This window comes from Notolepis coatsorum (genome assembly GCF_963971535.1).
Source record: "Notolepis coatsorum genome assembly, chromosome: 2".
NCBI classification, from domain to species: domain Eukaryota; kingdom Metazoa; phylum Chordata; class Actinopteri; order Aulopiformes; family Paralepididae; genus Notolepis; species Notolepis coatsorum.
In genome coordinates this window covers 6,800,481-6,822,975 of record NC_140166.1, presented here as the reverse complement: position 1 = coordinate 6,822,975, position 22,495 = coordinate 6,800,481, and the positions used below count along the sequence as shown (strand labels likewise).

The 22,495-nt window shown below is 43.0% G+C and overlaps 1 protein-coding gene across 2 annotated transcripts in view; it reads left to right on the top strand.

The window, feature by feature from the left end:
• Positions 1–16,074: 16,074 nt before the first annotated feature.
• Positions 16,075–22,495, top strand: part of LOC311223915 (ubiquitin-associated protein 2-like) — a 112,314-nt gene continuing 105,893 nt past the window's right edge. For both annotated transcript variants that reach the window (XM_084308684.1, XM_084308683.1), the window contains exon 1: positions 16,075–16,133. The gene's annotated coding sequence lies outside the window, so the exon portion shown is untranslated. The remainder of the gene's footprint in view (positions 16,134–22,495) is intronic.

Sequence of the window (22,495 nt, the reverse complement as noted above, 5' to 3'; positions counted from 1 at the left end):
CCACAAAAAAACGCCAAAAAACGCATTTCTGTGTAATAGGGACATGAAACGTATTCAAAAACGTATATAAAAAAAACGCCACAAATACACTAGTCTAACCATGGCCTGAAATTGAACAGCCTGTCAGGAATATAGGTCCGTTTCTTTGGGTCAAATTGGCCAGTATACCAGCACCTAAGATAAGATGTTCCTTTATTGAAACCCTTGTGGAAATCCAGGTGTCATAGCAGCACAGGGGGGGGGGAGGGGAGGTACAGGCAGGGAAACTACTATAAAATATAGAGAATAAACATCAGAGTAGAGGTTGATTGATTGAAAACTTTATTAACAGATTGCAGAATGGGTACAATACAGTACAGCTCAATACACACAATTGTTAAGGGGATGCAGACCAGAGAAAGACTTTCGTCTTGTTTACATCAGAGTCCCCCATTTTCAATTCATAATGACATTTATGACATACGCAACATACAGATATACAGATATATATCATGACATCATGAACAATGAACAATAACAGGCCATCAACACACCCACAGCACACACAAACACTCACTTTAAATAAACAACACACTGTAGCACCCACTTTACCACACTTTACACTTTTACACTTTACACTTTATATTTATATTATTGGTAAGGGAATGGCACATCTCTCATTCCTTATCCCTTATTCCTTATTGCACCTCACCACCACAAGGTGGCACCACAAGCTAAGCTATACCTGACCATTTTTGTACCAGATGTACATACTGTATATAGAGGTATACTGAACAATTGTTGTTTACACTTGTTTTTACTTGACTTCTTGACTTTCTATTTTATACTTATTATACTTATTTATACTATCTTGTTATTATCTAGCACACTCTCAGGAGCAAAACAGAAAGAAACATTTCATGCAAAGTATTCTGTATTTCTGTATGACAAATAATAAAGAAACTTGAAACATCATGACAACCAGAACCTGCAGATTCCTCCTGAGCAATGTCAGAAGGATCCGCCCCTTCCTGACAAAAGAAGCCACCCAACTCCTCGTCCAATCAACAGTCATCTCCCGCCTTGACTACTGCAACGCACTGCTAGCTGGCCTCCCGGCCACTGCCACCAAGCCTCTTCAACTCATTCAGAACGCAGCGGCCCGCCTGATCTCAAACCTACCGAAGTCGGCCCATGTCACCCCACTTCTTAGGGACCTGCACTGGCTCCCCATTGCTGCAGGAATCCGCTTCAAGGCCCTCAACCTGGCATACCGTGCGGCAAAGGGAACCGCTCCCGCCTACCTCCGGTCAATGGTCTCTAACTACACACCCTCAAGACCCCTACTCTCTGCATCTTCTGGCCGTTCCATACCCACTTCTATCCGAGCTCCGGGAGGGTCATCAAGGAGAACCTGCCTTTTCTCAGTCCTTGCCCCACAATGGTGGAATGAACTACCCACCCCAGTTAGGACAGCCGAAACCCGTCCAATCTTTTGCCGTCGACTAAAGACGCACTTCTTCAACCATTATCTGAAATAAAAAACATTTTTATATCTAATCTTAGCAAGCGGGGGCCCCTATGTGGGCCCTCTTGAGGACGATTTGCCCACCGGCACTTTGGCGACCACTAGTGGCTCGGGTGTATTTGGGTGGCATATTTTGTAATACCATATATCGAATTAAAGCCCCATTTGTTGCCTGTCGAGAGCCCTTTCAGGTGACAAAATCCGTTAAGCGGTTCTCGAGTTACATGCCGATATTTGAGGCTTGTGCAAAGTACACGGTATTGCGAAAATACCACTTCCGACTCTTGGGGTTCTAGTTCCGTCAATCATTTGGTAATCTCGAAAATCATTGGACGGGGTTGTAGCCAATGACGATACCCCAACTGGGGATGTACAAATCAGAGATCTAGGTGAAAAGTCACAAGCGAAAACAGGAAGAGAAAAACCGCAGAATGAATTGAAGTCTATAAGAAAACTAAGCTTTTCTTTTGTACACAGTTTACCAAAATCACTCCTAATCACTCATTTCTGAATGGATCTTTATGAAATTTCAGGCTATGGATCTCGGGAGTTTTTTAAGCCTCCAGCCATTCTGGGGAAATACTACTTCTGGAATACTAACTACTACAGAACAACTTGACAAGTTTTTCTACAACTCAAGTTCAGACCAATGTTTTATTTTTTATTTTTTATTATCTTTTTCCCCCTCCTTTTTCAGATTTTTTCTCCCATCCCACTGTTAGTCGTTATGCCAATTCCCAACCCCCTTCCTGGTTGTTGCGCACTTTCCCCTACTGTTGGTCCGGGAGGCCGGAGACTGTCACATGCTTTCCTCCGACGCATGTGCAGCCAGCCGGCAGCCAGCCTGGCCGTGCAGATTCTCACTGGGAGAGTGTAACGTGTGGGAGGCCGCACTACCTCTCTCCAGATCCTACCCTCGCTGAGCAGGCGCCCAGACCGAACTGTAGGGGTCGCTGTCCACAACGCCCAGGACCCACCCGCCAGCTTTCCCCACCCCCTAATACTGCCAATTGTATTAGTGTGAACGGCCAGCCAAGCTGGTGACAACGCCGGGAGCTGGATTTGAACATGCGAACCCAGCGTCTCCAGCGTTGGTGACGAACGCAATCTCCGCTACACCACCTGACCGCCCTTCAGACCAATGTTACTCCATTTCATTAGCACTAAAGGTGAGTTTTCCTTATTGTATCAGAAACTTCAGAATGTCCTCTTTCAAAAGAGACCAGGCTCATGCATGTGGTATAAGTGTAAAGTATTTTGGGGGCACCTGTGTAACCCTAACTACTGTCATGCACTTGTCCTAATAAACTAACCTACACTGTAGCACTCAACACTTTGAGGAACATTGTTACTCAGTTGAGAGAGTTGTGCCCTTCCTGACGACTTGTCGTACAGAACTTTACAAAGTCGCTTTGGATAAAAGCGTCAGCTAAATGACTAAATGTAAATGTAAATTTATCATTACATGACATACATGACATACAGATATACAGTACTGTTACATTTGTGACATACAAGATATGCAAATATACAGTACTTAAGCAGAGAATCCTAACAGAAAATATATACATACGAGGGGGAGGAAACTGTACATTAGGAGGGGGGGGTCTGACATTTATGGGGGCCAGTTTCGAATTGCAGACTCCCGTAGGTGCTCTTTGAGAGCAGTTTTGAAGGTGGGTAGGGATTACGTTTTTTTACAGCTGTGGGTAGGGCGTTCCACATTGATGTGGCATAATTGCGAAACGTGTTTAGTCCCTTGTTTGAGCCGAATCTGGGTTGCACATGATTTGTGGAACTCCCTCTGGTGTTGTGGTCGTGGTATTCCCTGACCTTTGGGAAGTACCTCGACATGTACATGGGTAGTGTATCTTGTAGACCAGGCCCATTGCAAGTTGCTGTACTCTGTCGTCTACTCTAAGCCATCCTAGGTTGTCAAAATGGGCAGGGGTGAGTTGGGTTTTAGGAGTAAGGTCAAGCAGTAGTCTGACCAGTTTGTTTTGTGATGTTTGTAATCTTGTTTTTAGTACCTTAGAGGTGCTTTGGTACCATGAGGTGCAAGCACAGTCGTAGTACCCTTGAATGAGTGTGTAGTAAAATCCCACAGACTTCCTACAATAATTTGAGGTTATTGTAGCACAATTACAATGAGATTGATTATCTGGACGGAGGAGGAAAGATTCATACTTGATAGAATGGTTGGTCTCCTCATCTGGCTTAATGCAGATGAAGAATAAAACGTGTACGCCAGACAAACCAGAATTGTAGTTCAACTCAGCTGATTTATTTGATCAGAGCCAGGAGTCCAAGGTGAATAGAAGGTTGACTTCTACATACAAAAGATGATCAGATAACCTTAACAGCTGTCTGTTGTACAGAAATATCACAATCAGGTTTGCATCCCAAACCTAAATACTGCACATCAAACAGTCACTTGGTTAACATAATTTGAACATACATGGTTTACTGTACACATTATACATGAGTAAATCTGGTTTACAGATCAGGGATCTGTACAACATTACTCTAATCTATAAACAACCATTTGGTGTTTCCCATGATTTTACTCACGTAGAATGCAATCAGTTCACAGTTGTTTCTGGGTGGTTTCGAAGCGGTGGGGGAGCCCCCAGACCCCTGGTTGGGTCCGAGAGCTCCAGAATAACCCTATGTAGGGCCTTATATCCTATAATTTCTAGCCAATAATACATATGGCTGGTCCAATCCAGCGTCTGCTTGTGGGGGGTGTCCTTGTGGGCGCTGGCAGCCCCTCCCTCTGGGTTTCTCTGGGGGGAGGCTGGCTGCCCCCCCCCTTTGATCTCCCGTGTGGATCTTGACTCAATACCCAGAGGGGGACGCTAGTGGCCCCCGTCAGTGTCTTCCTGATTGGGTCTGTCCCTACAGAAATCTCCTCTTAAATGAATAATATATAACTTTAACATTCCTTCTATATGGCTATAGATGTCTAATATCATCCAAGTACAGTCAGTGCTTTCTAAGACTGATACCAGACATCATATGATACCTTTTGATACTAAACAGTTGATTAATCGATTACTTTGTTTGTGAGTTAGTGTCCATGCTTCAACAAGTCTAAACTGGTCTGCCTTGTGGTCAACTCAGCTCTCTCTGATCAGCATTTACATACAGTCAGTTCGAGAAGGTGTCGTTAGTTCTCTAATTTAGTCATTGCTTGAGTGGGGGTTGAAGTAACTGTTGCAGCTGTTATCTGATGCAGCTGTCTCAACTGACAGTTGAGACTGTTTAGCCACTAAGTCCACTCTGCTATTGAAAGGTACATCTGGCTTTATATTTATGGTTCTCCAATTTATTCACACATATTAATTATGAAATTCCAAGGCAATATTACCACATTTCCCCACTTTGACAATTCTCATTGTCACATACTGTATATTGACTTGATTTTCTATACATACTAACCATACAATATAATAATAAAAATCATTTTTTCTTCGAATTTCTCAATTTTTCTTTTTTCTCATATTTTTTCTTTTTCATTATTCTTTGGTACATATCATCAATTAGTTTCTTCTTGTCTTCTTCTTTTCTCCCCCACATTCCCCTGACTATGGCCCCCTCCCGGGGAATCCTGGTGACCCCTTCATCCAGATCCCCAATTAAACTATTCTGCCTTTAATGAAACAGTGTTTACCACCTACTATCATCAGGCTCTGTTCCTCTGGGCCCACAGCCAGAGGCTTATTTGTTGAAAACAATTAAAACAATGTAATCTAAACATTACACATTAAAGTAAAACACAATTTTTTTAAATTATGGTATCCGTTGACATGATCTGTGGAGACACAGAGATTATTCTTCATTCTTTCATACATTTTGCTTCTCCTCTCCTGTTAATTCTTTTTCCAAGTCAGCCCAATCACATTTTGCACAATCAACTCAGTTGGTCTTCTCACCTCTCCCCCCTTTTATGAACATCCCTATGGACATAACCCTTACCACCTCCGCGCACAGACGGACAGGGAGGGAGGAGCATCACGCAAGGGAAAAAAAAAAATTTCACCATATCGGCCATAACCTACACCTTACTTTTTACTCTACCTATGACCTATGTGTATGTGTTTAGTTTAGTACTCTCGCGTTGTGTCATAATCTATATCAGTCGTTACCGTTCAGTCACTTCCCGTCCAACACACCAATCAATCACACAGAGGCCCTTGTTCAACGCTTTGGTTGCACAGTCTCCGACCGTTTTCGCCCCCCCCCCCCCCCCCCTCCACCCCATGTCGGCCAGCCTCAGCTGAAGCCACTGTTTTTAGGCCTGGACCTCGTCATATTCTGTCCCATGACTGTATTTCCATGGATCTACAGACGAACGACTCCGTCAGTCTGGAGGTATGTCTCAACCTCCGGCCTTTGTATTCGGGGCTTATATTGAAGGAGGGGTAGAGTCCCAAGCGACCTCTCTCCATAATCCAACAATCTCCCACAGGAACTGACTGAACGGGTCACACCATCGTGTCATAATCTAATGAAATGTATTCCTACACATTTTCCCCATGTTCCCCCCACTCGTGATGGTCCATCCTCCCTCTCCGACAGAACTGCAAGGGAACAAAAACACAGAACAAATTTTCCTTATACAATATGTCAAATATTTCTCAAGAGACGCCAAATGGTTAATCATTATGCAAAACGTAATGGGACCACTTAACTGCCATTGATCTGATCCAATGTATCTCACGCTCCAACCGTCCTCTCCCCAGATCATAGAGAAACAACAAACAAAACGCAAATAATCAAAAAAAAACATTCCAACAGATGTCACATGTAGACCACCTCAATGGTTATTAAAAAAGAAAAGAAAAGAAATTTAAAACCTTTCAAGCCAGCACAGTCACCCTCTACAGGCTCCATTCACACCCATTCAGGCCACACAATCATAGATAAAAATAGAAAAGAAATCTAAAAATTTAAATTCAATACCTCATCCCTACAAAACATTCAACAGAAATCAAATCAAATGCAGTAAAACAAATGATATGAAACAAATGATAATGGTATAACCCAAGTGGTTCGATACACTCCTTACCTAAACACATCTTGTTATTTTTAAGACTAGTCCCACCTTAAGTGAAAGCTAAGTGGCGTGTGTGCATGCATGTGTGACCAAATTGTGTGAATGTGTGTCTGTGTGTGTCTGTGTGTGTGTGTGTGTGTCTGTGTGTGTGCGTGTGTGTGTGTGTGTGTGCGTGTCTGTGTGTGTGTGTGTGTGTGTGTGTGTGAATGCGAATGGGTGTGTGTGTGTGTGCCTGTGTGTGAATGGGTTGACAAAGCCTCCTTGCCCCCATCCCCCGCTCAATCATTCACTAAAGGACATCTCAATCTCACACATACATACAAAAATTAAATTTAAATAAAAACATTCATATTATAAACATATATCTCTCTCATACACTCGTTAATCAACCACAGACCGACAATGGGTTAGTTCCCCTGCGCTCATCTCTTCTACTCTCTCATCTGGCTACACTCATCCCTGGCTAATACAATTCACACTTAATTTCTACACTCCTACCCTCACTTCAAAGATGGACTGGACCCATCTTAAATTTAGAACCATCCCTGCCGTCCAGTGCACAGACAGTTTCAAATTATTCCCTTATCAACCAGTTAACTTTCATAAGTCATAACCCCAAATGAATGCCACTTTCTTGATTGTCTCACTCACTTAACCCAGCTGTGTCCTGTATTAGCTCGCTTCCTGTCTCAACATTTCCCCTGTCATAAAAATAACTGTTCTCTTGCATCTTCACCTCTCTCTCCTGTTGCATCTAATCTCACGTCATCCTGTCATAAAAGAACAAACAGCCATTGTAAACAACAGCTGTACATCCTGACCCCCCTTTGGCCTATTGGCCCGCCTCAAAAGGATTCCTACCCCCCTGGGTAATACAACCCTTCATCTGTAAATCATTAAACGGTTAATCACACTTCTCATCTTCCCAGAGGCAAGCGCCCCCAGGTTTTTGAATTAATAAAATTATTAAGGATTAATAAAACACTCATGTCAAAATTTGTCATCTTCAGCAAGCCTCCATCAATAAATTATCCTACAAGTCGAAGGCTTGTGTCAACACTTTAACACTATATCAAAGATTTTAACAATCTAAAACAAGCATAAACACATGTCCTAACCATATCAACAGTGTATTAAAGATTTAACAATCTAAAACAAGCATCAGTAAATTATCCTGCTTCACAACCGGGCTTGTATCAAATTCCACTACAAAAACATTTAGTAAATAATATAAACATTATCCTATTTAAATCTCCAGCGTTATCAAAGCTATAACAAGTATCTTACATCAAGCTACATAAAACACAACATTATTATCCTCAAGCTTACCATTGTACACGTTACACAAATTAAAAAACTGGAAATACGCTATCAACTATAGAACATTTTACATGTAAGCATGTTTCATCTCAGCATAACATTTATAGTGGTTAGTCCTAAATGTGCACCAAGCCTCAATTGTTGTAAACAGGTTTAGGAATGTTCCTATATACAAACGTGACTATTTTTAATCAATCAACTACTCCTCCCCCCTTGGATAAAAATATTCCTGTATCAAAATGTGCGTACGTAAACCAACCACTAACAATGTTATGTGTCTTAGCCCGTGCACTTGTATTAAATCGCCAATGTACTAACAAAACTGCTTTCTTACACAGACAACAAGGCCCCACCAACAAATTATAATCTCCCATAAATCTGAGACCTGTGTCCACATAATAACAGTGTACTAAAGATTTCCCTCATACAAACATCTTAAAATAATCAAATCACATTTGTACATCCTAAAAAGCACATTATTTATCAGTTAAGTTCCCACCATGCTATGTCTGATAACTGTAAACAGGATATTCTGGGAACGCCTACCACTGTATACAGATGACATGTGACTATAATGTAGACGCTTTAATCAAAATATGACGCAAGCGATATGCCTTGGAAAAGACTCCCCCTGTGTAACATATTTACTGCCCATTTATTACAAGTAAGTTAAGGGCATGTATTTTAAATCATCCCACCACATGCTTACACCTATATAATTTGTAGTAACACCACCAAACCCACTCCCAGAACATTGTTTACAACCCACAGAATGTACAATATACCTAATACAACCATTTTACATAATGCAGAGTCCATTATAATGTACAATATACAATTACCCGTTATCCCCGGCCCCGAGCGAATTATGAATTACGAATGCATGGATCCACGCTGTACCGCGCATGCGCAGTGGCCAACGTTGCGACTGTCCCCATAACGTTGCTACGACAACCAAATTCTGCCACACATTCATAACATGCCCCGACATTCATAACCTGCCACGTTCTCTACCCCTCCCCAAACATCATTCTCAAAACTCGAAACGCAACATATGTCGCCCGCAAACGCCACACAACAACAGCCCGCAAGCTAACTAGCTTAGCCAGCTCTGATGCGACGTTCAAGGCCCTCACGGAAGCCGTGCTTTCCAAGATCCATTCATCCACGCAATTCGCTCAGTACCATCCAAAGCATAAACAATTCACACAAGCCTAAAATAGCCAACCACTCTAACAGAAAATAATTTTTAAAACACTCACACCAACCAACGCCGCACACATAGTTCAACACGAACCCTTTCTCCTACCTTCTCCGCCTCACTCCATAGCACCGCGAACGTTACATACTCTCCACAACACCATGACGTCACCAAGCAGCGAATCCTCAATATCATTTACCACGTTACCGCATTAATAATAACCCTCAAAACGGCCACAATTTTGCCACCCTGCGTCTCAACCGCCTCTTACTTGTAATCGCCGCCACAGTGTTTAATCAATTCTCTCATAACGCCATCGTAACGTCCCCAGCTTCACAGCGGACTTTTCCACAGAGCTAGCCAGCTAGCCCCAACCAACAGCAGGGACTCGCCTCAAACATAATATGTCCGTTGGTCATTAAAATATCATAACAAAACCATTAAGTACTTATCAGCCAGTTCGACCGAATCGTTTTTGTATCACAGCGAACGTAATTAATCAACAGGCCGGTTTCGCTCAAGAGAACGTACTACGCACCCTGAACACGCCGGCACCCTACATTTCCATTAACTACTACGTTTTAATCCTGCAATCGCACAGACCCCTGCGCTGATCATGCCAGGGTCTAACAACCTTTCACCATACTTGACTTTACATGTTCTGAAATAGTAACAGAACCCTTAGCCCGATGCATTTATGCCCATACTGACCCGCCACTCACGGTCCCCGTCCCGCTATCTGTGACTACAAGCAGGGACACAATGCACCTTGGACCCAGCTCCCCTTCCATTTCAGAACAGTCAAATCTCCTCGTCTTACCTGCGCCCTCTTCCTGAGAATAATTTTAGGGCAATTATATACTCAGAACGCGCCCCTGTCGTATACAACAGAATAACCGTGCTTCCTAGCAAGAAAAGCCTTTTACCTGCCGTCATGCGACGCTATCTTCCACAACATGACCAGATAGTCTGTGCGCCACCACCCTTCTTGGTGCAACTCCCCCGTATAGTTCATAACGTACATTCCATACGAGTTAACTAACCCCCGTGGCCCGCTGGGCCGAGACCGGCCTCCTGTGTCTGAATGAACACACAAACACAAAAAGCCTACGTTTGCATGTTCACTGCACAACAAGCGCGATCGTCATACCTCCGGACACACAAGCTAAGATATTGTTGTTGTTGTTATAGTCTGTTTTCAGCATAAAGCTGGTCTTTGTTGTCCTGGCTGACAAAACAAAGCAGTCTGTTTTCAGTATAAAGATAAATTGTTGCTGGCCTTTGTTGTCCTGGCTGACAAAACAAAGCTCTACTGTTAATAATATTGCATTTACCGCTCCAGTTGTTCCCACCGCAACCCCCAACCCTGCATGCAGACGCCATATTCACCGCGGGCCCCAAACAGTGGCGTACACAACCAACCTCCATCCTTCTCCTCTCCCTCATCCATTCAGACAACAAGCCCATCGTTAATCACTTCAAACGCAGCAACACCCCAGCTCTTCGCCCCGTGTCCCCAACACACAGCAAGATCCAGATATGATACATATAACAAGACCCTACCGCACCTTTCCAGGGGGAGACACGAAGGGTAGGGCAACACGGCACCATTTCTGTAGTAAAATCCCACAGACTTCCTACAATAATTTGAGGTTATTGTAGCACAATTACAATGAGATTGATTATCTGGACGGAGGAGGAAAGATTCATACTTGATAGAATGGTTGGTCTCCTCATCTGGCTTAATGCAGATGAAGAATAAAACGTGTACGCCAGACAAACCAGAATTGTAGTTCAACTCAGCTGATTTATTTGATCAGAGCCAGGAGTCCAAGGTGAATAGAAGGTTGACTTCTACATACAAAAGATGATCAGATAACCTTAACAGCTGTCTGTTGTACAGAAATATCACAATCAGGTTTGCATCCCAAACCTAAATACTGCACATCAAACAGTCACTTGGTTAACATAATTTGAACATACATGGTTTACTGTACACATTATACATGAGTAAATCTGGTTTACAGATCAGGGATCTGTACAACATTACTCTAATCTATAAACAACCATTTGGTGTTTCCCATGATTTTACTCACGTAGAATGCAATCAGTTCACAGTTGTTTCTGGGTGGTTTCGAAGCGGTGGGGGAGCCCCCAGACCCCTGGTTGGGTCCGAGAGCTCCAGAATAACCCTATGTAGGGCCTTATATCCTATAATTTCTAGCCAATAATACATATGGCTGGTCCAATCCAGCGTCTGCTTGTGGGGGGTGTCCTTGTGGGCGCTGGCAGCCCCTCCCTCTGGGTTTCTCTGGGGGGAGGCTGGCTGCCCCCCCCCTTTGATCTCCCGTGTGGATCTTGACTCAATACCCAGAGGGGGACGCTAGTGGCCCCCGTCAGTGTCTTCCTGATTGGGTCTGTCCCTACAGAAATCTCCTCTTAAATGAATAATATATAACTTTAACATTCCTTCTATATGGCTATAGATGTCTAATATCATCCAAGTACAGTCAGTGCTTTCTAAGACTGATACCAGACATCATATGATACCTTTTGATACTAAACAGTTGATTAATCGATTACTTTGTTTGTGAGTTAGTGTCCATGCTTCAACAAGTCTAAACTGGTCTGCCTTGTGGTCAACTCAGCTCTCTCTGATCAGCATTTACATACAGTCAGTTCGAGAAGGTGTCGTTAGTTCTCTAATTTAGTCATTGCTTGAGTGGGGGTTGAAGTAACTGTTGCAGCTGTTATCTGATGCAGCTGTCTCAACTGACAGTTGAGACTGTTTAGCCACTAAGTCCACTCTGCTATTGAAAGGTACATCTGGCTTTATATTTATGGTTCTCCAATTTATTCACACATATTAATTATGAAATTCCAAGGCAATATTACCACAAGTGCTCCTGCCAGAGTATTTTTTTTTGGATCCACTTTTTCTCCCATCCCAATTTTCGTATCGTCCAATTTCAACCCTCCCCTGTCTCGAACGCTGTTTCTTGCCTCCCACAAGCCGGCTGCAATGTGGACGAAGCCATACATAGCACAAGTCCCCTCCGATACTCGAGGTAGCAGCCGTCGCATCTTTTCACCTGCGCGGCGCGATCTTTCAGCGTCAGGGGTCTGCGCTTTGGAGGGGCGCCGCCCCCATCGCTTCTTGATTCTACTGCGCAGGCGCACCAACCGACCTGTAGGAGTCGCTGTCCACAACGTCCGATCCCCACCCCTCAGTTTTCCCTCCCCCTAATACTGCCAATTGTATTAGTACGGACGACCAGCCAAACTGAAAACAATGTGGAGAGCTGGGCTCGAGCCCAGCGTCTCCAGCATTGGTGGTGAGTGCCTTGCCCACTGCACCACCTAGCCGCCCCCTCCTGCCAGAGTCTTTAGGGTATTCTTCAAGTCAAGAGTTTTAATTGTCACGGCATACAAGTATACAATGAAATGCGGGGGGTCTTGCCTGCAGCGATTGTGCATAATACAATAATAATAATATAAATATAATAAGAATCCAATAGAACGACATTGTGCAATAATACAAGTAATCAAAGTAGGGCATATCGGTATATGTACATGAGGTTTTTTTTTAAACTCAATTTTTATTTGCATTTTTGGATTACAAGCATACAAACAACATCATCTTTGAATATTATTTTCATATCAGTCGGTCTTCCAGGTACATAATACATAGACATAATGTACAACACCGTTAAACAGACATAAACAATAAAGACATTTTTTTAATACCCAATAACAGAAATAAAAAATACCGACTTAAGCAAAAGTTCCACAGACATAAATAATAAATTGAAAAAACATAAAACAATTGTCATACCCAAATAATAGAAATAGAAAATATTAACTAAAGCAAAAATGTGCGACATGGGTTCAGAGACCCTCCTTGAACCTCTTTCCTCCTTTACCCTTCGCCCTCTTGTGTTGCATTTGTTTCTTCCTCTGTGATGTCGTTTTCGTTCCCCTTATAGTCCTCCCACTTTCCCCATCTTTCCCCAAATTTCTCTTCTAGCCTCAGCATGTGTGTTATCCTCTCCATATCCTGTATCTCCTCTACTATTCCTACCCATTGTGCTATTGTCGGTGGATCTTCTTTGTACCACAGTCTCGTTATTGCTTTTCTGGCCGATATCAACATTATCTTTATTAAATACTTGTCCCCCCCTTGTATTCCCTCGTGCGTCAGGTCCCCTAAGTAAAGCACCAGTCCCGTTTGTGGTAACCTGTATCCTAATATTCTGATCATTGCCTCCCCTATCTCCTCCCAATACCCCTTCAGCTTCTGACATCCCCAGAATATGTGTGTGTGATTTGCCCTCTCCTTCCCACACATCCTCCAGCATGTCCTTTGTGTTGGTGCATACTTTCCCTTCAACTCTGGGGTTATAAAGAATCTGATTATGTTTTTCCATCCAAATTCTTTCCATACCCTTGATCCTGTCGTTGAGTGCTGTACCTCGCATATGCTACCCCATTCCTTCTCTGTTATTTCTATCTCTAATTCTCTCTCCCATTTCTCCCTTATATAATCGGTCGTGTGTCCCTTGCTGTTCATTATAGCCTGGTACAGTGCTGAAATTACCCTTCCTTTCCCCCCTTCGTATGCCCACACTATCATCTCGATTATTCCATTCTGTTCTTCGTCCTTGTCTCCTCTTATTTCTTTATTGTAGTAATCTCTAACCTGTAGATATCTGAAGTGGTCCCTGTTTTCTAGTCCAAATTTCTCCTTTAATTTTTGTAGGGTTTGCATTTCCCCCTTCTCTATCATTTTGCATTGTACATGAGTTTTTACAGAGCATGGTAGGACATGCTAGGTCCTGTGGTAGTGCAATACACTGTTAGCTACGGATGAGGCACTGGGTCTTTATGTACACTGCTATACAATGCTATATTATACAATCTCAAGTTATACTATACTATTCTTAAAGTGACCTTTCCTTTTGTAAAGTGACCATAAGTGTGAGCGTGTACAGCATGAGTGTGTGCATGTGTGCTCATGTTAAAGTGGCTGCTAGTGTGTGAGCGTGTACAGTGTGTGTGTTGTGTGTGTGCTCATGTGTGCTTGTGTGTGGAGAGTTCAGTGTTCAAGGCTCTGATGATGGCCTGGGGGAAGAAGCTGAGCCGAAGTCTCTCTGTCCTAGTTACTGGTGTTCGCAGGCGTTTGCCTGACCGCAGCAGCTTGAACAGGCTGTTGTTGGGGTGGTGAGGGTCTTTCATTCATTCTTGTTTACCAGAGAAGAGATCCGGTACAAGAATATTGTTCGTTGGTTGACTTTTTTTTATTACATTGGTTGCCATTTTGTCACACATGGGCAAAACACACATGGGCAAAACAGAGTCCATTCTCTTCGGTTCAAATAACAAACTCAGCAAGACCGACGGCTTCTCAGTTACAGTGGGTGACAATATTGTCACAAGGAAAGATGAAATTACCTACCTGGGTTCCATCCTAGAGGCTAATCTCTCCTGTGACAAAATGGCATCCAATGTAATAAAAAAAGTCAACCAACGAACTCGATTCTTGTACCGGATCTCCTCTCTGGTAAACAAGAATACCCTGAAGACTCTGGCAGGAGCACTCATTCAGGGGTACTACGACTATGCTTGCACCTCATGGTACCAAAGCACCTCAAAGGCGCTAAAAACAAGATTACAAACATCACAAAACAAACTGGTCAGACTACTACTTGACCTTACTCCTAGAACCCACCTCACCCCTGCCCACTTTGACAACCTAGGATGGCTTAGAGTAGACGACAGAGTACAGCAACTTGCAATGGGCCTGGTCTACAAGATACACTACACGACCAAGGTACCCATGTACATGTCAAAATACTTCCCAAAGGTCAGTGAATACCACGATCACAACACCAGAGGGAGCTCCACAAATCATGTTAAACCCAGATTCGGCTCAAATAAGGGACTAAACACGTTTCGCAATTATGCCACATCAATGTGGAACGCCCTACCCACCTAAAGGAATGTGGATCACTACCCACTTTCAAAACCTCTCTCAAGGGACACCTACGGGAGACTGCAATTCAAAACTGGCCCCTGTAAATATCCTAACCCAACCCCCTCCAATGTACAGTAATTTACCTAGTATGGTTTTGTCAATAGTCCAATGTACAATTTTGTTTGTTTGTACAGTGTCTCCTCCCCCCACCCCTCAATGTACAGTTTTGCCAATGTACAGTCATTTACCTAGTATGGTTTTGTCAATAGTCCAATGTACAATTTTGCTTGTTTGTACAGTGCCCCCCCCCCCCCCCCTCAATGTACAGTTTTGCTTGTGTGCCCCCCCCCCCCCCCCCCCCCCAACCACCTCCAATGTAGATTACCCAGTATGGTTGTCAATATCCCAGTGTACCCAACCCCCCCCACCCAACCTCCTCCAATGTACAGTTTCTACGTGAAATGTATATACTCCCTTTTCCTGACTCCTTCTGTATCACAAACAGTACTGTATTTGCAAATCTGGTATGTCATAAATGTATAGATGTAGTAGTACTGACTATCTGTATGTCATGTATGTCATATATGTCCTGATGAATTGAAAATGGGGGACCCTGATGTAAACAAGACGAAAGTCTTTCTCTGGTCTGCATCCCCTTAACAATTGTGTGTGTATTGAGCTGTACTGTATTGTACCCATTCTGCAATCTGTTAATAAAGTTTTCAATCAATCAATCAATCAAACCCATTCTGCAATCTTTTAATAAAGTTTTCAATCAATCAATCAAACAGGTAAAGGCTCTAGCCACTGTAGTAGTCATGGAATTATACGTTTTGCATTTCCAAGTTCTGACACGAATCATCAATTATAACATAGCTTTGCACTGATTAATTAAAATCTCGCTCTCGCGCACGGGCCAGACGGGAACGCGCACGTACGCAAACCAACGTCCGACGACCACGTGTTCCACAGACCGGTTCTGATTGGCCGGTTCCGCACCTCGGCATTGGAACAACGGCGCGGTGGGTCACGTGACGGCATCTGCTGCTGGCTGAGCGGAGTGTGTTAGCAGGTAAAGACACACAAAAACTCTTGTCACAACATTAACGGTATGTTCTCCGTCTGAACGGCTTGATCGACTCTCTTTTGATCAGATGATACCGATCGGGTGACTTGTTGACGCCATTTCGCTTCGATTCACACGTCGTGCCTGACGGGGTTAGCTCGTCGGCTAATGCTAGGCTAACTGTGTAGCATTGTGCTAACGGGCCGCTCGCATGCTGCCGACACGGGAGCTCCGCGTCCAGGGCCACACTCTGACTCAACAACAACTTCTCACTTTTAATCACCTCCACACACACCGCGCTATATCACCTAGTCTGGACTATAGGGGGTACACTGTGGCGGTAAAGGAACATCATGGGGAATGCGCTGACCGTCTTCCAGAGTCTTGACACTATCTTAAAGCTCTCCGGCTGCGAGCTTAGCACACATGAATGGAAGTGGATACGGACCACTAGCCCATCTTAAAACTCCGCGAGCGGTTGTTGTTGGCCAACAGCTAGGCTAGCCGGTCCGTATCCGATTCCGTTCATGTGTGCTAATCTAGGCTAGCTGGCAGCCGGATAGCTTTTTGGTACGTAACCGTATAGTCGGATTGGTACATTCGTTGTGGCCATAATCTCGGCGTGTTCCTTTTTAATAAGTTATTATTAATATCAAACCCGGTGTTGTTTCTCCGCGTCTTTAACGTGGACACAGCAGCTAACTGTTAGCCAGCAGGCTCGCCGAGCCTCTGGTGACACAAAGGGAGCCGTGCTGTCCGAACAACCCGAGGTCTGCTCCCGTCTCTGAAGCGAAACGACCCAACAGCCCGAGAAACACGTTGACATTGTGAACTCGTCTTTATTTGATCGACATGTCTATCGATAAGTAGGTCAGACCATAGTTATCCCTGTAACGGTTATCTCAGCCGTGGCGTTTAGTTTGGATGTTTTCTGAGAGACGTTATTTTGAACAAAGGCTAGCTAGCCTTAAGCTAACGTTATAACGTTGTAGCTGTTCCACTCCGGGTTCTACCCCTGACTCCCTGCCTCTCCAGCGAAGCTACGCGATTCACACGGCTGTGATAAAACAACCGGCCAGCTTGTCTAGACACGTCTCGCTGTGGTGGTGACTATGTCAACGGAGAGTGTTCCAGTCGTGCCCGGATCACGTTGGCATCATAGATGGACAACAACAACAACAGTGTAAACGGAAGAATCTCGTTTGTTTTTGTGCACACACTGACCACAGATGTCAAACTATCACCCTGCGGCCGCGGCTCACATTTCCATATCAAAACAACCAAGCTAGCCTGGAGTTCTTTTTTTGTTTTTGTTTTGATGTTTATACTCTTAACTAGTTATTTTGATTCTCAGAGGTAACTTGGGTCGACTATTGGTACTAATCTACTATCGTACTAATCTACGATAGTGTATTGGTTGTTAATGGTCATGACCTAATAATGGCATTCCCATTATTGTATCCTTTTGCCAAACATGATTATTTTTTTTATTGTTTTGTTTTACCCCAAATGCCTGGCTGTGTTTTCAGACCAGATGACACAAACACGTTTTAGTAAACGCATCCGTGTTGTGTGAAAACGAATCACCCACATAGAGAAACAATTTGACCCCTAATGTTTGACAGGGCTCTGTGGTGGTTGTTTTCATTTGCAGGGGTAACCATTTGTGCGAGTGAGGGAGAGGAGGGTGTAAGTTGACACCCAGACGGTCCCCTCTCAGCTGTCTAAATTTAACCCTGAGGGGGATGCAGCAGGGGATGGGGTTATAGGCTTACATGGCGCGGAGCGTTGGTCTATGAACATGGTCAGAGCCGTGTTTCCTATGGCACGTTCACGGCACGATGATGGTTGGGGGTAATTTGGATTTTGATCCCAAGATGTCTGCCCCTGTTCTGGTTTTAAGTGGCTGTTGTTGCACTAAAGCTGTACTTTGGATAAAAGCTTTAATTCTACATCATTGGGTCTTTTACTAGTCTGTTTTAGAGGATAATTAATTACAATGTATTATACATTTTTATGTATAAAGTTTTCTTGGAATTTTCTAATTGATTTTGTATTAGTAATGATGATGGAATCTGATTATGTTCTCTGAACACCCCTAGTAAGTTGTACTGGAAAACTATACAGTCACATACCATTATACCTGCAGAACTCTGATAGGATAATAAGATATTTTGGGCCGCCCAGCCCTACTTGGGAGTACATGATATTGGCAAAACCATGGCGGAAAAGGTGGTTCTTCCAGTCGAGTATCCACTCTCTGCCGCTGCTTTAATGCTTTAGTTTATCTAAAAGCTACTTTTAAGCTAAGCAACTTCAGCTGCCTGTTTTTAGCTCCCCAAAACTTACATTTTCTGTACAGAATCGTTTTTTTTAGGAGCACATATCTGCCAATTTTCCGCTTCCGATTTCCACACTGACGAGCCCGTTGTCCCCATCAGTTTACCACGGCTTGCACAAGGTTGTTGTGCAGATGTCTAGATGAGGTGGTCCAGCATGGCTGTACGGGTGACGGGGAAACGCTACCGCGGTGACACAGGACAGACATTGGCACTGGCCTCCTGAGCGTTTACCAGCCACTTGCTGAAGACTGATGTGATACCAATAGAGATCTTGAAATAAACACTGCCATCAGCCAGTTGCTGGTAGATGTTGGCTGTGGTTGGTAGGGCTGTCCTTGGCTCAGGACATTCTCCAACGTGTAATGGAAGAACGTCAAATAGTTTAATTAATTGGCAAATCTATAAAATATTTTCCCACATTATTGTCCTTCCGTAAACAAAAGCAGCAAGACCTAATCATACCGATACTGATCCGATACCAGCGCATACATAAAAAAAAAAGTATATTATATAAATCATACTTTTTTTAAAAAAGAATTACAGCTACATATACTGTTTTATACTGTTTTTTTTTAGTAATAACTAGAAAGTAATGGTATTTATTAGGGATGTCCCGATCGCCTTTTTTTGCTTCCGATCCGATCCCGATCATATGATTTTAAATATCTATCGATCCGATCGTTTCCGATTCGATCTTTCACATTAGTAATCAATTTTGACGCATTTTTGTCAGAAACTGGCAGAGTGAGACAAGCCCATCTGTTGCCTATAATAGGGCGCGAGAGCGGAGGCTTTTGTTATTACATTCACCCTGAGAAATGGGCTTCTGCTTCATATGAGAAATATTAAAAGTTTCAATATATGTTTGCACATTAGTATACATTCAGTGTTCGACTTACGTAATGGTCCATTCTGGTCTGAAACGCCGACGTAACGTTATCCTCCAGTTGAAAAGTTAGTCTGAAAACTTCGCCTCCAGCCTGCTGCTTCATGAGTTTTTCCTCCACGCGGAATCTCCTCCTTGCAAACATTGCAACTTGCTTGACTTTCTATTTTAAAATGCTTAGTTCCAAACCTCTGACATTAAGTCTAGCTGCTCAAGTCAGTGGATATTAACCGTGTTTCGGGAGCGACGTGTTGTTGTTGTGATGTGGTCGCGACTCGCGTGTAGCGTGTAGCGTCTAAATTAAAGGGAATGTTTGTAGCAACGGTGAAAATTAAAGGGGAATGTGTTTGTTGTGGATAATTATTCTGCCCTGTGTGAAAATAAATACATTAATGATGATATATTATATGTAATTTAAAACCAAAACTAAGGCCTCCGTATGAGTTTAAGACGTGGACATGGTCATGTTTGTTGAATAAAATTTTTCTTTTTTTGACTGCCGATTTTTATTATTATTTTTTCCCGATCCCCGATACTCTGAAAAGCACGTGATCGACGCCGATTCCGATCACGTGATCGGATCGGGACATCCCTAGTATTTATTCAACAACAGGTGATTGTATAGATTAGTATTAGTAGTTCTATGCTCAATGAGTATGGGGCTGCGGCACTGCAGATATACCCTACTCTAATGAGTTCACCCATGGATCCGCACGGACGTTAGACGTTGTTGCACTTGCTACCCAGTCTGTTAGCTAGTAGCAGATGCTCTGGCTACTAGGGGTGGGACGATACACATTCAAACCGTGTACCGTACGGTACGACCCCCACGGTTCGGGGAGTCTGTGTATCGTACGGTTCAGATCACGCGCAAATAAAAAAAATCATTTGGCGGAGCCGGGAGAGGTAGGGCTGGGCGATATGGCCTAAATATGATATCACGATATTTTCGGACCTTTCGGCGATACACGATACACATCACAATGTTTTTCCTTTTTTCCCCAAACAATTCATTATGAGGCTTACCAAGACAGTATTTGAGTTTGCAAGCGAACAAAGACTCATGCATTTAGCATTTTTATATTAGATTTAGATGATTGGATTCTTAGATTATATATTTAGCATTTTAGCCTTTCGTTTTTTTTATATTATATATTAGATTAGATTTAGATGATTAGATTACATATTGTAACTATTTATTTATTTACATGTATGTATACATTTATTATTTGAACGGCTTAGGGCTATATCTGTACTTGATGTTTGTTTGTTGTGTTGCATACTTGAAATAAACTTCAATCAAATCAAACCCCCCCTCTTAAAAACAAAAACCTGTGTAACCTGCCATCTATAAAACATGCTAAAACTGTGAAACAAATGTCCTACTCCCCTAAAGAAAGAAATACATAGCAAACATGACTCAGTTATCCAATAGTGCTGCTGCTTTTTATTTTGTTAAAATCTTTTAGTTAATAAGACTAAAAGACTACAATATATATGACTACAAGGGCCAGAAGCCGACTTCATGATGGCTTCCTGTCCTCGCATTCCATTTCCGGTTTTCCGGTTAACGTTACATTCTCAACAACAGATTGCTGCTAATTAAACACTTCATGGAAACGGAGTAACGTTACCGTTATGTCGAGTTCATACGTGTAGTGTAGTATGAACTCCACATAACGTTAACATTACTCCGTGTCCACTGTTGCTGCCACTGTTGCGTCGCAGATGGATGGTACACTCTGTTAGCTCCGTAGGCAGTGTATGTGTAGCTAGGAGGGATATGAGGTATGTGTGTATGTGTAGCTAGGAGTGATGTGATTAGGGATGCACGATAATTATCGGGCCGATATCAGCAATTATGACGTCATCCCGATAAACTCGATAACGTTATTGATAGCTCCGATAACATATAATACATTTTTTGGTTAAAAGAAATCCGGTGTGGGTGGATTTGGATGAAGGGCGATTGCGCTCCCGTTTTGCCAGTACTGTGGTAAAACTGATAGCGTGTGGTTTAGGAACAGGGAGATTTTCACAAATCCAGCGCTCCCTTTCTTGGCTGTGACGTAGTCACGTTACATTCGGAGACAGAAAGTCGATCTGCCAATTACGTCCCACGGCTTGCACCCACCTCTTCTTCTTACCACCAATCAGAAGCTCTCGTTTGTTTATTTACCTCCGGATTGTCAGCCATTACTCTACTCTGAGCTAACGTTATATCCCCGCCAGCCACATTGACAAGTACCAGCGCTTATACATTACTGGCAAATGTCTTGTTGCACTTGTGGCAACGAGCGTTGTCAGCATCGACTTTAGTAAAATAGACCCAGACTTTTGAACATTTCGTTCTGTCCGCCATTATGAGAGCAGAGCTGTCGCGCAGCACCCGTGTCTGTGTGTGTGTGTGTGTGTGAGTGAGTGAGTGTGTGTGTGTGGGAGGGGAAGAGAGGAGAGAGCACAGCAGGCAGAGAGCACAGAGCTCTCCGCGCAGGCAGAGACACACAGAGGCAGGAGAGATAGACAACTGCCAACAAGATTAGTTTGCGACGTTTAAATTCCTCAAAAAAAACCTCCATAATTTCTCGAGTACCAATAGCAGTACCGATGACGTCGGAGCTTATAAATACTCCAAAAATGTGATAAAAAAAAAAAATATATATATATATACAGTTAAGGCTTGAGGAGCATAAAGTTATCGGTATTGGTGTCAAAAAATCAATATTGTGCATCCCTAGATATGATAACTGTGTATGTGTAGCTAGGAGTGATATGATAACTGTGTGTATGTGTAGCTAGGAGGGATATGAGGTATGTGTGTATGTGTAGCTAGGAGTGATATGATAACTGTGTATGTGTAGCTAGGAGTGATATGATAACTGTGTGTATGTAGCTAGGAGTGATATGATAACTGTGTTTATGTGTAGCTAGGAGTGATATGATAACTGTGTGTATGTGTAGCTAGGAGTGATATGATAACTGTGTGTATGTGTAGCTAGGAGTAGGCCTGCCACGATAACACATTTTGCTGGGCGATTAATTGCCCCCGAAAATATCGCGATAAGCGATATTATTGCGACCGGTTAGAGAATTTTTTTGAGAAATTTATTTCCCAAAACTTTTATTTTGAAGCCCACCGC